Raw genomic sequence first — 15220 nt, 5'->3', positions numbered from 1 at the left:
GTTGCATACCCTCAAACTTTTCAGAAGGGCAAATCAGGAGGGCCTGCACACACACATTATGCGGCTGCCACCCACCCCACCTTACCTTTTCTGGCTTGTGCCACGGCAACCTGAGGCCTCCCCACATGGCGTCTTAGCACCAACAGTGTCCCTGCTCTCTCTGCCACTGCCATGGCCTCCATCTCCACTTCCAATGTTGAGATCGCTGCCATAGTTCCAGAAGCTGGCACGGCACTTCTGGATGCCAGAGTTTCCATAAGTGCGGCATCAGCTTCTGGAAGATGGTGGTGGTAGTGGCAGAGGCCACAGAGGAAGAAGACAAGGAAGAGGAGGGAGCCCAAAGTGGACATCTGGGATTACGATCAGAAGCTGGGGTGGCTTCTGTCAATCCAGGATGTTGAGCTCAAAATGGGGCAATAATAATAATAATAATAATAATAATAATAATAATAATAATTTATACATACCCCACCCATCTGGCTGGGTTTCCCCAGCCACTCTGGGTGGCTTCCAACAAAATATTAAAATACAATAGTCTATTAAACATTAAAAGCTTCCCTAAACAGGGCTGCTTTCAGATGCCTTCTAAGTCTGGTAGTTGTTTTTCTCTTTGACATCTGGTGGGAGAGCGTTACACAGGGCAGGTGCCACTACCGAGAAGGCCTTCTGCCTGGTTCCCTGTAACTTGGCTTCTCGCAGTGGGGGAACCGCCAGAAGGCCCTCGGAACTGGACTTCAGTGTCCAGGCAAAACGATGGGGGTGGAGACGCTCCTTCAGGTATACTGGACCAAGGCCATTTAGGGCTTTAAAGGTCAACACCAACACTTTGAATTGTGCTCAGAAACATACTGGGAGCCACTGTAGGTCTTTCAAGACCGGTGTTATATGGTCTCGGTGGCTGCTCCCAGTCACTAGTCTAGCTGCTGCATTCTGGATTAGTTGTAGTTTCCGGGTCACCTTCAAAGGTAGCCCCACTTAGTGTGCATTGCAGTAGTCCAAGCGAGAGATAACTAGAGCACACAACACTCTGGTGAGACAGTCTGAGGGCAGATAGGGTCTCAGCCTGCGTACCAGATGGAGCTGGTAAACAGCTGCCCTGGACACAGAATTGAACTGTGACTCCATGGACAGCTGTGAGTCCAAAATGACTCCCAGGCTGAACACCTGGTACTTCAGGGGCACAGTTACCCCATTCTGGACAAGGGAGCCCTCCACACCTGCCTGCCTCCTGTCCCCCAAAACAGTACTGTCTTGTCAGGATTCAACCTCAATCTGTTAGCTGCCATCCACCCTCCAACCACCTCCAGACACTCACACAGGACTTTCACCGCCTTCACTGGTACTGATTTGAAAGAGAGGTAGAGCTGGCTATCATCTGCATACTGATGAACACCCAGCCCAAACCCCCTGATGATCTCTCCCAGTGGCTGCACCACGGTTAAGAACCTGCTTCCCTTAAAGGAAGGAGCTGTGTCCATCTGCATTAATCATTTAATACAGTAACATACCACTTTAAACAGTCATGGCTTGTGTCAGAGAATCCTGGGATCTGTAGCTTGGCAAGGGTGTTGAGCCATGTTAGGAGACTCCTGTTCCCCTAAGAGAGCTACACTTCTCAGAGTGGTCTAACAATCCACATCTCTTCCCAGGAACTCTGGAAGTTATAGCTCTGTGAAAGGAATGGTGGTCTCCTAACCAGCAAAGGGGCAGGGAGGCAAGTGGAAAAAAACCAACCCAGACATTCCATCCTTCAGCAGAGCTCTATTCCCACATCTTCCACTGAGGCAGCCTGTCGGCATTGCTGCTGCAGGGTGACAGACAAAGGAAGAGGCCCAAGGCAGCTGGTGTACCAGAGAAAGGGAGATTCTGCTGAAGCAGTGGTGGTGAAGAAGGGCATGTGTACACTTACGTTGCACTATTTTATTGTTGTTAGCCGCCCTGAGCCCGGCTTCAGCTGGGGAGGGCAGGATATAAATAAAATTTATTTATATTTTATTATTATTATTATTATTATTATTATTATTATTATTACCCAGCAGTAAATCCCACTGAAATCAGTTGGGGCTTACTTCTGATAAGATATGTGCAGGATTGCACTGCTAATCAGATTTGTGCAGATTCCAGAAGCCAGCACAGTAAAGAGGTTTTGGCTTTGATCCTGCAGTTGGTTGGGAAGGAGGGCACCTGCTTCCGTGGGAATCTATCCAGGGAAGAATGAACATCTCTGAATATCTTCTCCTTTAGAGTTGTCTATGCAGTTCAGGTATTCATTTGCAAGCATAATATATTCAAAATTCAGATGAGATGGTCTGTGTCACGAGCAGAGTGAGGGGGAGACAGGTATCCAAGTGACTGATTGCTAAAAATCCAGCTCAAGAGCTGTATGATTACAACAATATGGAAAATGGCAACACCTTTGTAACATGTTTTATTTCAGCTAAAAATAACAAAATCCTGAATCTGTGTGTGTGCATTTACAGCAAAAAAACATGGAGGCAAATCAGCACCTTGCAACTCACTACTGAATATATTCATTACTGCACAACCCCTTGCCTGAGACTGTGTGACATAAATAAAGCTCCCCAAGGCTTCTGTTTTCGCATTGAGCCTTCTAGAATTTAAAGATGGCTTTCTGAGTTTGTGAACTGGGAAGGGGTAATTTCAGACATACCCCAATTTGCATTAAAATCCGTACACGTAGTAATAATTCAGTTACATAAGAAGGCGTCTAAGGATCCATGCTGCTAAGAATCGTTGACATGTATGAAATTCTCACAGTTAGGGATGGAGGAGGATTTGATTCAGTTCACATTTAAAAGGAGATCTACCTAATCTGCACTTTCCAAAACAAGATGAAAACCAAAACACAGTGCTCTTTTGAAATTGCCTAATTTTATAATGCAGTTTTCCAGCAATACAAATGCATAAATGTGAATCAAATGTGCATAAAAATACATATAATATGGATAAAATGTACATAAAATGCATTGTTGTTGTTGTTGTTTAGTCGTTTAGTCGTGTCCGACTCTTCGTGACCCCATGGACCAGAGAACGCCAGGCACCTCTGTCCTCCACTGCCTCCCGCAGTTTGGTCAAACTCATGCTGGTAACCTCGAAAACACTATCCAACCATCTCATCCTCTGCCGTCCCCTTCTCCTTGTGCCCTCCATCTTTCCCAACATCAGGGTCTTCTCCAGGGAGTCTTCTCTTCTCATGAGGTGGCCAAATAAAATGCATATGTTAGCCTAAATAACATACAAAAATACATTAATTTAGGGGAAATTGCTTTGCAGAAATGTGTGCTATGCAAAAATGTGTATATTAGGAGAAAATGCTGATGAATTCAAAGGGCAGGGCCTCATTGGGGAGGAGGGATTATGCTGTCTACGGCCATACTACCCTGAACATGCCAGATCATGTCTGATCTTGGAAGCTAAGCAGGGTCAGGCCTGGCTAGTACCTGGATGGGAAAGAGGGCGTATGCGCACTTGCCAGTGGAAGTGGCTGAGCAAGAGTTGTAGTCAGAGGGGCAGAACAAAATCTTGTCACCAAGAACCAGGTGCCTCCTCCATAGGTAGAATCAGATGCCCTTGTCTGATGCAGCTGGAATTTGCCTGTGCAGCAGTCACTTTAAAAGGTGGGCAGGAGGGCATGGCAATTGTCCAGACATCTTTGTAGCTTCCATTTGGTTATAAATCTCTTGTCTTGCTTGTGTATCTTGGAATCACTATGCTGTGCTGGCAACTGAGCCTCTTATTGGCCAGAATAAAGGCATCTTTCTAGCTCACTGTGGTTTGGGATGGCAGCCTTACACCTGGAACCTTTGCATTTATTTTTAGCTATTACATTTCTATGCTGCCTCTTTGTCCAAGGAGCTGAAGGTGGTGTACTCAGTTTTCCTCCTCCCTTTATCTTCATAACAAGCCTGTGAGGTAGTTTAGGCTGGGAGGCAGTGACTGGCACCAGATAGGCTTCGTGGTTGAGTGAGGATTCAAACCCTGGTCTCTCAGATAATAGTCCAACACTCTAGCCATTATGCCACACTGGTCCTCTGCACAGCAAATGCTCTATCATGGAGCTATATCCTTCCCGCAGAACCCACTCTGAAAAATCATGGAAGGGGCCTGGCATGAGATGTCCAAGCTGCCAAAAATATGGAAGCTGGGATGCATACAGTTTGGCACAGTCTTGCTCCTTTGCTATGTTTTCTGCATAAGCATGATTGTCAAATAAGGAGCTAAAGACTAGATAAATGTATCCGACAGGGAAGGAGGGTGGATTTGATGGTAATACACCCCTGAATTTTTAATGCAATAGTTTATTCTCTGGAACTCATGAGAAAAGGCATTTTTGCGTCCCTCCCGCCCTCGTCCCTATAGTTGATTGTGGGAACTAAGCTCTCTTTTTTGCATTTTTTCCCTGAGTGTGTTAATACAAGATCACTGGACACTGACTGAAGCTTTTAAATGCAAATTCTTCAAATTGCTGAAGTAGGAAAGGCTTTCTTCTGCTCTCAGTTAATCAGAATAAGGCTCATCCCCTCCTCAGCTTCTTCTATCAGGAAAGTCAAATGGTTCAAGTTAATGTGCCCTTGGCATATGCAATGTGCTGAGCACTCTTACTGAAATAACATGGAGTTTAGAGACATAAATATTCATAGTCAAAGTTACTGTTGATTTTATCACTGAAAATTGTCTTATCCTGCTGCTACAGGACATAAGTACAAGAACTATCCAAATGCTGCTTCAGAAAGCATTATGGGGGGATGGGGGGAGAAGAGATTATGAATGCTACAGATTTGCTAGATACAGAAAACGGATGTGAGTTAAGGCACCAAAATGGCTGGTAAAGAAGCTGTATGCAAGCATCTCATAGTCTTCTTAGAGCAAATGGTGTCCTAGTTTATGTTTTCAATCTGCCTTATCCCACAAAGAAGCAGTGTGTGTGATGGGACAGAGGGAAGAGCACAAACAAACATTATTATTTTTTTATAAAAAGTTTACTCTTGTTTATTTACTTACACACACACACACAGACACACACCACTTGATTGTCAACGTGGTTTACGAAGAGAATAAAACAATACAATTTTCAGTAACAACAGCTGAAAAACAACTATTTAGAAAATTAAGTCAATAGTCATGGAGTTCCATATATTGATTTCTTACAATGCAGAACGGCTATTTTGTGGCACCTGTGAGAGTTCACATTCTGCAGATCAAAGAAATCAAGCGGGCATATATGGGGTAAGGCAATCTTGCAGGTACACTGGTCCCAAGTTGTAAAGGGCTTTATATCTTGAACAGCTTAGTAGCAATTCGGCAACCAGTTCAGATCTCTGAGCACAGGTGGTGTGTGCTGACATGGTCTAACTCCTGTCGCCAATCCTGCCACAGCATTCAACACGAACTGATTGGTTAGGTTGTGTTTATTGAATTTGCATGTTGCTTCCCATTAAAATGTCCTAAAGAAATTTGCAAGCAAGTAAAATAGACAACAATGAAATTACAAAAGCATAACAAAAACTGATTTGGTAATGAAAAAGAATACCATTGACGCTCCCACACCCCCATGAAAGTAAAAAACAAACAAAACAAAAATATTTGAATATTATGAGAATTATATGTAATGTAGGAAACATAATATATAGCACTATCCTATCTTTATGGCCAGCTTGTCACTTCTTACTCAAGTCCAGAGAGTATGGCAGGGTTGCTGAAGTAGTAAAGAAGTTTATGGAAGCTTCTAATTCTATATTTTGTCCCAGAGTTTGAGATTCCATATTACCAGATAATTTTACCAAAGCAAAACTGAAAATATATAAATTCAAAATATTTTCAAAAGTCTATTTCTAAAAATGTGCAAGAGATTGTTTAAAAAATAAAATAAAAAGCTATTTCCTATTTATTTCTTAGTGTCATTTCACAGAATTGTGTATTAGTGCAAATCTGTAATTGTGCAATTGAGTAATAATAATATTTAAAAAAAAAAATAAGGAAGGGGGGTAGTTACCACTATTCATGGATGCATTGTCTAAAAGAAAGCTTTGCAGAAGTGTGTTTGCATATGACTGAATCTTCGCTAAACAAACTAGTTTCATATTTACTGCCACCTCTGCTTGATTAGCATAATAAATAGGATGCTACATTAATCAATGAGTGACTCCAATGCAGTCTTGCTAATGTCCTTGCACTCAATAGATCTTGTCTATTATTCCTTCGGATGCAGACTCCCATGTCAGACAAATTAAATGGAAAAGAACAACAACCAGAAAAACGTGATGGATGTAGACTGAACAATGCCAGTTTGGGCGTGTACTTCTAATTTCGCTAAATATTATTCCCTCACTTCACGCACACCTTCAGGGATGTAATTCACCCAATTGTTGGGACTTCAATTCTTTCCTTATTTCATTTAATAAAGCCTTTGTCTTGTCTGACTTCATGAAGAGATGTTAGCCTTAAATCAGATTGACTTTACCCTACCCAATTTACATATGCTGAAGAAATAAAAGCCTTTTCGAGAGTTGCCAAGGGCCTTCCAGCAGCCTCAAAAGAGTATTAAGACCTTGAGTTTAATGTGAACTGCCTCTGACACAAAACACAAAGCTTCCCTTCCGAATGCTAATGGATTCATGTACAACGAGGTATTCTCTGCAAGTTTTAAAAGCAAATGATGCTTCATTCGTTCAGAGCCTTGCCAAGACCATAAGGCCCTGAAACCTCGCTTTCCCCATTCAGTAGCAGAACTTGTTCATCTTTGTGGCCATAGGCTAGTGAGAATTTTTCTTTGGTTTACATTATTAACTGACCTGATTAGCACTTCCAGGATGGATATGAACATTGTTGTTCTTGTTGTTGTTGTTTAGTCATTTAGTCATGTCCGACTCTTCGTGACCCCATGGACCAGAGCTCTCCAGGCCCTCCACTGCCTCCCGCAGTTTGGTCAAACTCATGTTTGTAGCTTCGAGAACACTGTCAAACCATCTCGTCCTCTGTTGTCCCCTTCTCCTTGTGCCCTCAATCTTTCCCAACATCAGGGTCATTTCCAGAGAGTCTTCTCTTCTCATGAGGACACAGTTATCCACTGGTTTATACTTGGCTGGGAAAACATCAAAAGTATGTCTTAGGTTAAAAAAATTGAACTGGATATGGAATAACTGATTGGTTCAAAATTGACAAAGAAGTACAACAAGGCTGTATATTGTCTCCCTGTTTATTTAACTTATATGCAGAATTCATCATGCGAAAGGCTGGACTGGATGAATCCCAAGATGGAATTAAGATTGCCAGAAGAAATATCAACAACCCCAGATATGCAGATGACACAACCTGGATGGCAAAAAGTGAGGAGGAATTAAAGAACCTTTTAGTGAGGGTGAAAGAGGAGAGTGCAAAATATGGTCTGAAGCTCAACAGCAAAAAAACTAAGATCATGGCCACTGGTCCCATCAACTCCTGGCAAATAGAAGGGGAAGAAATGGAGGCAGTGAGAGATTTTACTTTCTTGGGTTCCATGATCACTGCAGATGGCGATAGCAGACACGAAATGAAAATATCCCTGCTTCTTGGGAGAAAAGCAATGACAAATCTAGACAGCATCTTAAAAAGCAGAGACATCACCTTCCCGACAAAGGTCCCTATAGTAAAAGCTATGCTTTTCCCAGTAGTGATGTATGGAAGTGAGAGCTGGACCATAAAGAAGACTGATCACTGAAGAATTGATGCTTTTGAATTATGGTGCTGGAGGAGACTCTTGAGAGTTCCATGGACTGCAACAAGATCAAACCTATCCATTCTTAAGGAAATCAGCCCTGATTGCTCACTGGAAAGACAGATCCTGAAGCTGAGGCTCCAATACTTTGGCCACCTCATGAGAAGTGAAGACTCCCTAGAAAAGACCTGATGTTGGGACAAGAAGGGGACGGCAGAGGACAAGATGGTTGGTCAGTGTTCTCGAAGCTACCAACATGAGTTTGACCAAACTGCAGGAAAAAGTGGAAGACAGGAGTGCCTGGCATGCTCTGGTCCATGGGGTCATGAAGAGTCGGACACGACTAAACAACAACAAGGTTAAAAAATACATACAAAAATGTGTATGTTACAAAAATGCATATTTTGTGGAAAAATACATTTTAAAAATGCAAATTTCATTGTTGTTGTTATTGTTGTTGTTTATGTTGTGTGTTATTAGTCATGTGTTCCTAAGGTATTTGAAGTCCCAGGCAGTGTCTGACATTCCTTGCTAGTATATGTGTGGAAACTGAGACTGTATGGAATAGCAATGGATGTAATTAAATAGGCACATTAATAACAATTTTATATTACTTTGAGTGGGGAGAGGATGGAACTGGGAAATGAGGAGTAAAGCTAATTACCAAAAAGAGCCAATGTAATTAATGAGAATTTCCAGTGAAGGAATCTCAAATTCAAAGTCATTACATCTTAATAGCACATTTAAGCGCACATGCAGTGCAGTGGGAGTCAAATGTAAACAGCCTCTTGTTGTTATCCGCTGAAAGATTTGCTTCTCAGCAGCAGAAGAAAGGGACATTTGCTGCTGATGACAAGACACACTAATTTCTGACCATCCATCTCACTGACTTTATCAAAATTGCCAAGCTAATGAGCCTTATTTATAAACATCAGTCCTATTAAACTTCATTTGCATTCAGAGATGTTTGCAGGAGCAGTAAATACACAGAAGGTGTAGGCTATATTCTCCTATGACCCTGATTAGTCAACCATCAATCTGATGGTTCTAAATACTCAAGAAAGAGGATTGCTGAATGAGGAATATATAAAAGGATACACAATGAAATGGCTTTGCATGGTCTGGGAGTGCCAAAATATTGCATAAAATCTTGGAATGGCACCTGGTGTCCAAACATTGATTAAGACCACAGCCCCCACCTCAGGAACCCTACATTGAGTTTGGCTACAATATCACAAGACAGAGCTGAACCTATGTGGGGGAAAAATGAGCAAATGAAACCAAAGAGATGTTTCAGTCTGCCATCTTGATTCAAAATGGTGCCCAGTGTCCAAATGATTAAAAAGTCTGCTGCCCCACCTCAACAACCCTTGTGCCAAGTTTGGTGATGATATCTCAAGAAGCGTCCAAACTTTTGCCAAAAACAAAAACAAAAAACCATGCCAAAGTGATATTTGGTCTGCCATCTTGACTCAAAATGGTGTCTGGTGTCCAAACATTAACAAAGACTACCACCCCGAACTTCAGGAGTGCTAACTTGAAAAAAATATTTGGGGGAACATAAGCCCCGCGCAATGTAATCATGGCATATGCACATCATTTGAATTACAATGCCCATCAACTGGAGGGGGGTTGTACCCCTCAAATATTTTATTTGGGGGACTGAAGTGACCTCAACCCCTAAGAGTTGACTCCTCTATCCACCTGGGTAACCCTCATGCCTTGTCATTGGTGCTAACTTGAATAAAATATGGGAGGAGGAATGTAAGACCTGCCTCACATAATATCACAAGGTGTTGGACACACACACCATTTGAATGTCAATGCTGAGTAATTTTGGGGGGATGGCCCCCTCAAATATTTTATTTGGGGGACTGAAGGGACCTTGGCCCCTAGGAGTTGGCTTCTATGTGCCTTGGTAACCCTTGAAAGGCATCTGAATGTGTAGAAAACAAAGAGACAATTGCTTTCCAAAATATATAATAGATAATCCCAAATTATTATTTTTTTTAAATTCCAAAGCAGCAAGCTGGAAAAACCACACACACACATATATATAACTGAACAACTAACAGCTCCAAAGCAGTCAGCAAAATAATGTTGTTTTCCCTAATACATTCCAATGTTTAACTTTCCTTGTTTTCTGGTTACAAAAGTGGCTGGACAGATGCCACAAGCATCTCACAAGCAGTAAATGATGGATGATTAGTTTCAATGGGAAACACTTTGGATATCAGTTATTCTCCTACTTGCTGCCTTATTTTCTAAATTAAGTAGAGTGAATATATATATTTGACCCTTTTCTATCATGTGACTTGAATATTTGATTTGTGATGAGCAAAGTCCCCATCTCTCTTATTCGATTCAGAAGTGAGCTCAATGAAAGAGTTATTAAGCAAACAAGGTACAGTGGTACCTCGGGTTACATATACTTCAGGTTACATATGCTTCAGGGTACAGACTCCACTAACCCAGAAATAGTACCTCAGGTTAAGAACTTTGCTTCAGGATGAGAACAGAAATCATGTAGTGGCAGCATGGCAGCAGCGGGGGGCCCCATTAGCTAAAGTGGTGCTTCAGGTTAAGAACAGTTTCAGGTTAAGAACGGACCTCCAGAATGAATTAATTACTTAACCCGAGGTACCACTGTAATAGGTTTATTTATCCTGAGCCCAAATCTGAGTCCAATTTGCATGCAATCACTCTGACAATGATATCACTTGGGACCAAGCACTTAACCTTCACACACTCCCCATGAAACATCCCCAGGTTTTCCTAGGCCTTCCCACTTACTTTGCCTGGCCACAGTGAATTCTGACAGTAGCAGCAAGAGAAGTATATCTCCTTGGCATCTTCTGGTGCATTGCTACAGCTTCCCACTAGGTGTCAGTGGGCATGGGAAATGACATTTTCCCCAGGGCACCTGACATTGATACAAATAACATAGGTGTCCATGTGAAATTATATTTTTCCAGGTTCAGTGACTCCTGGGAGGCTTGAAACATTCAAGGGCAAAAGAAGAAAAGGTGATGTAAACTAGTTTCCATACTTCTGCTTCCTTCATGTTTGCAGTCACTGCAGCTTTCAGGTAAATTCATAGTTACTTGGCGATGGGCAGAGCATTTCTTCTCTGTCTTGCTCAAGTTATGCTCAAGTAAGGTGTGTAAAAGATATGTTTACTGTGCATAAAATACGATGTTTGTGTGCATTGTGTATGGAATTTGGTAGAAGCTTGCATTTGCAGAGAAATGTCACAAGCACAGAAGGTGTTTGTGCAGCTAAAGCTGCAAAGAGGGTAGAGTTTGTGTTTTAATGTTATGTTAATTGATGACTCATAACTGGGAGTCTGGGTCTCTCTCAGAAGTTGCCAGCATATGAAGCAAGCAATTTGCTTATCTGAATCTGTCTCTGGAACCAGAAAGAGAATAGTTATTGGACTATACAGGCAGCAACTGTTCTAGGCACGTCCAATATGTACACAACCATGAAAGTGTGCATTGCACCAAACCCAGAAGTGACCCAAAAACATCACAAAAAGGAGTGGAATGGGGTGCTTGTAGGCTTTTTCAATGGTGTTTCAAATATATGCGATTTCACTTAAATGTGCAGTGCCTTGGAATGTAGCCCCACATAATTTGGAAATAGCCTGCATTGCGTGACCAGGCGGAGTCCCCCCCCCCCCGGCTCCCAGGAACCACCAGAATGAATAATGACCCATGACAATATGTTATGGAATTAAAATTTTGGCCACAACTTTATTAAATTTTCAAATGTAGGAAGACCTTGGCTTAGGCATTGGGCGTGTATCCTTCCCAGCCCCCCAGCCGGGGGAACTGGGGCTTCTCAGGGTGAATGGTGTATGGGAGGTGCATTGCAAGATGCATGTATACGCAAGCAGCCCACCCCATATCCCCACACACAGGGTAGTTCACTGACAACCTTTCAGTGTATGGCCAGAGACACTCATTTACAAACCCTTTAAGAGGAGACCCCAGAATTGCTGCTGCTGGGGGTGGGTGAGTCACCATTTCATGCCCCCCCAAAAAAAAATTAGGAAAGAAAAGACTAAAGGATTCCACCCAAGGCCTTAAACCGCCAAAGTTGTGATGAATTGCTACGGGGAAGACAAAACTTGCCAATGCAGGAAAATTTATTCCGGCTCTTCAACAGCAACCAGTCAAAAGACCTTAGCAGCGCCCACAAAACAGGAAGAAAAGGTTAACCTACAAAAAGAACATGAAACTAAGGGAGGGTTGGCTAGGTGAAGCTCCTGAGCCAACTGCCTGGCTGCTGCTGGCTCTGCCTCCTATTTATGAGACTGGCCCCACCTCCAGCAGTGCTAAATGACTAACTAAGCTTTGGCCGGAACCTCCAAAGTATAGCACTGAGAGGCAGGCCAGCTCAACCAGCCAGTAGGTCCCCAGGAGCCCGAGGTGCCATGCATGATCCCGCAAAGGGCACCCACAGTGTAAGGTGTGAGCGCTCATTAGCAAATAAGAACTTAAAGAAAACTGGACTGCATTGCAAGTTTAAGAGCAATGCGTTGATTGTATTTACATTTTTTTTGTAACAAGTTTAAAGACAGTTAGCAGTAAAACTTTGGTACTCTTTCCTTGGTGTGGAGAGCTTATTGATTCATACTGTGCACAAGATCCAAATCAGAGAATTCCACTCGCATAACTCTAAAAAGTTGGCCATTAGAAGCCACCATGATTTGTATATCAAACCAAGAAATGGTTGTTTTATGACATCACTATCTTTGACAGCTATGATGACACAAAGATTTGTGTTCTAGAATAGCCCATGTGTAGTATGTATGAAGAGGGTTCAGTGTAAATAACAGGAAGCTGGAACGTGCTACTAACCTCATCCCCAGCCAGTGGCACACTTACATTTTGAGGGCCCTGAAGTTTGAACTATTATAGGGGCCCCTTCGCAAGGGCTGGATAACCACTTTTTTCTTTTCTGCAGAGTTATTCCACAACAGATCACCACATTTCCCCCCCCTTAAAATGTAGCTACTACATCTCAGATTTTGACTAAAATTGCTCTACTGAATTATCACATTTTGAACTGGATGTATTGCTAGTCCTATTCCACAACATCCATGCACTGACTGAGCAAGGGCATCTTAAAAGGGACAACTATAAACTATCAGGCAAGATTTTGCTCTGTGTCCTTAATCACTAAAGCATTGACAAGAACCGCAAAGCATATTTTTAGTAGCACAATTTAACATACTATTTGTCATGTTACTGCCTCCTACCATGGGTTAAATGTCTTCTAATTCACTTGCATTGCTAATTTAAATGCCCTGTGTATACTAGGGTGTAATTACACTGATTCAATAGAAATGCCAGAGGCAGCAAATTATCTAGCTATTAATCATTGTGCATATTCTAAAATACTGGCCCGCACAATATACACTGATGGCTAAAAGAGAATGACTTCCAAAGAGAGCAGCTAGTTAAAAGCAAAGAATACAAATCCGTTTATGTGCTTTCAGGGAAAATAGAGGGTGAATGCTCTGGTGTGCACTGTGTAATGTATAACGCCAATCTCCCTGCACCACTGGTGGAATTCAAGGATTTGTTTATAGTTTAACTGACATTGCTGTGTGTTGGAAGCTAAGTGGTTTTATCTTGTTGACCTGTAAGAAGTTCTTGAGTTAATTCACATATTATGGGAAGAATTATCACACCTCATGTCACTAGTGAGGGATCTCTGGACCATAGACCTAATTTGGCTTGTCAAAGGTCCCATTTTGGCCCACAAGGCTGGTTTTCCCCAAGCCAGATCCACCTGCCCAAAGGAACAATCAGGAGTGTCAAGTGAATTCTCAATTGTTCCATGACAAATGGGGATCACTGTCAGTGTCTATCAGCTGATAGACACTGATAGCAAACACTTTTCAAGTTGCCCATTATCAGGTATGGTTTGGAGTCAAACCACACCGCAAAATTGACATTTTCCCTCTGCAAACCTGCTTTGCAGACAGCTTTTCCCATCTGCAGAGGAAAGGTGCCAGCTTTCAGGCACAAAAAGAATCCCAGCTGTGCCTGTTAATAGAGAAAATGGGACTGTCAGAACCAATCAGTGCTGGCAAGGAGCCCTTTGTCACCTGATGCAATGATGTCAGGTGACTGACAGGTGAGCAGTCCTGCCCACCTGTCAAAGTGGGCTGCAGGAGTAGGAAAGGGTAGGATCTGGCTTACTGCCCAGGACCAGTTTCTCATTTCTGTTTAAAACCACCATTTTCAACTCTGTGTTCCCCCATCACCGCTTTACTCAAACCTCTGCTATTGATTTAGCAAAAGCTAGATAGTATAGAAAGATACACATTTTTCTGTTAACAAATATTGATACAAACAAGCTTTTCAAACTAGCAATTACACGCTTTTCCAGGCTTGCTACAAAGAATGTGATTAGAGGTGTGGTATCATGGCCATCAGGGCAGCCCCCAAGCCCAATACTGTGAATGCTTCTTAGCCATCATAGCAACAGATGGAGTGCAGGGCTCCAAACTGGGGCTGTTTTGAAGGGCAGTCTGATCAATCACATGGTTCTTGTGCTTTGAGACACATGGGAATGACTCTTTGACATAGCTGGAATTTTGCATTAGGAATGACTGAGTGTTCCTGATACCTGGTTGGCCAGTAAATAAAATGTTTGCAGAGTTTCCTGGAATTCAAAGAATGGAAAGACTACGTGGCTTTGAGATTTGTGGGGAATTTTTTAATTACTTGACATTCTCCTTGGGAGGGCTCTGCCCCTATTGTCTGATGGAACCAGTGTTAGGATATTTCCGTTCTACCTTAAGAAGGGAGCAGGTTGTTGTGTCACAGCCTGCGTATTTCCTGTTCACAGGATGTTTCTGTTTTTGTATATTGCTTTTGCTGTTCTCTCCGTGCCTGGACATCGAAGCAGCAGTCATGTTTTTTTCTTTGTTCTGACCAATGCTGAATAAAGTTGTAAATAATGCTCTCCTGGGTGCATCTTTCGTTGTGCGAACTCTGCTGAAAGAGCGTGCACAAGCTCTGGAATGTGGCAAGCTATTTCTGAGGCTTGTGTCGCTAATTGACTGATACTGTATCTACGAGAGATCGATGGATCGCCCGGAATCGACGTGGAGGCATGATGGCCTTTGTCTTCCTGGCAGTATCCCAACAACCAGGTTCTGCTGAGTCAGGAGCTTGTGGATCTCTGTTTGGGTGTCTCATGTGGTGAACCAGTGACCTATAGGTGATAACCTTCTCAGTGAGGAACCATCTAGGGTTGGACTCAGTTCATCAACTGAAGCTGGCCATTGGATCTTTCCAAGCAGGAAGGAATAAAAGAGCTTCCCATTCAAGGTGAGCTTTGCTTTAGTTCTTCCAAACTCTGAGAGGAGACAATTTTGTTCTGGCCATCTGATAATGGCTTTTTCCACAAGCCTTGCCCCACCCTCCAGCCCTAGGAGCCTTCATAGGGAAGCTGTTTCCAGAGGAAAAACTGTGAAGGATGAGA

Source organism: Podarcis gaigeae, assembly GCF_964106915.1.
Source record: "Podarcis gaigeae genome assembly, chromosome: 8".
NCBI classification, from domain to species: Eukaryota; Metazoa; Chordata; class Lepidosauria; order Squamata; family Lacertidae; genus Podarcis; species Podarcis gaigeae.
The sequence above is the reverse complement of the archived record's forward strand: the minus strand, read 5'-3'. Positions refer to the sequence as shown.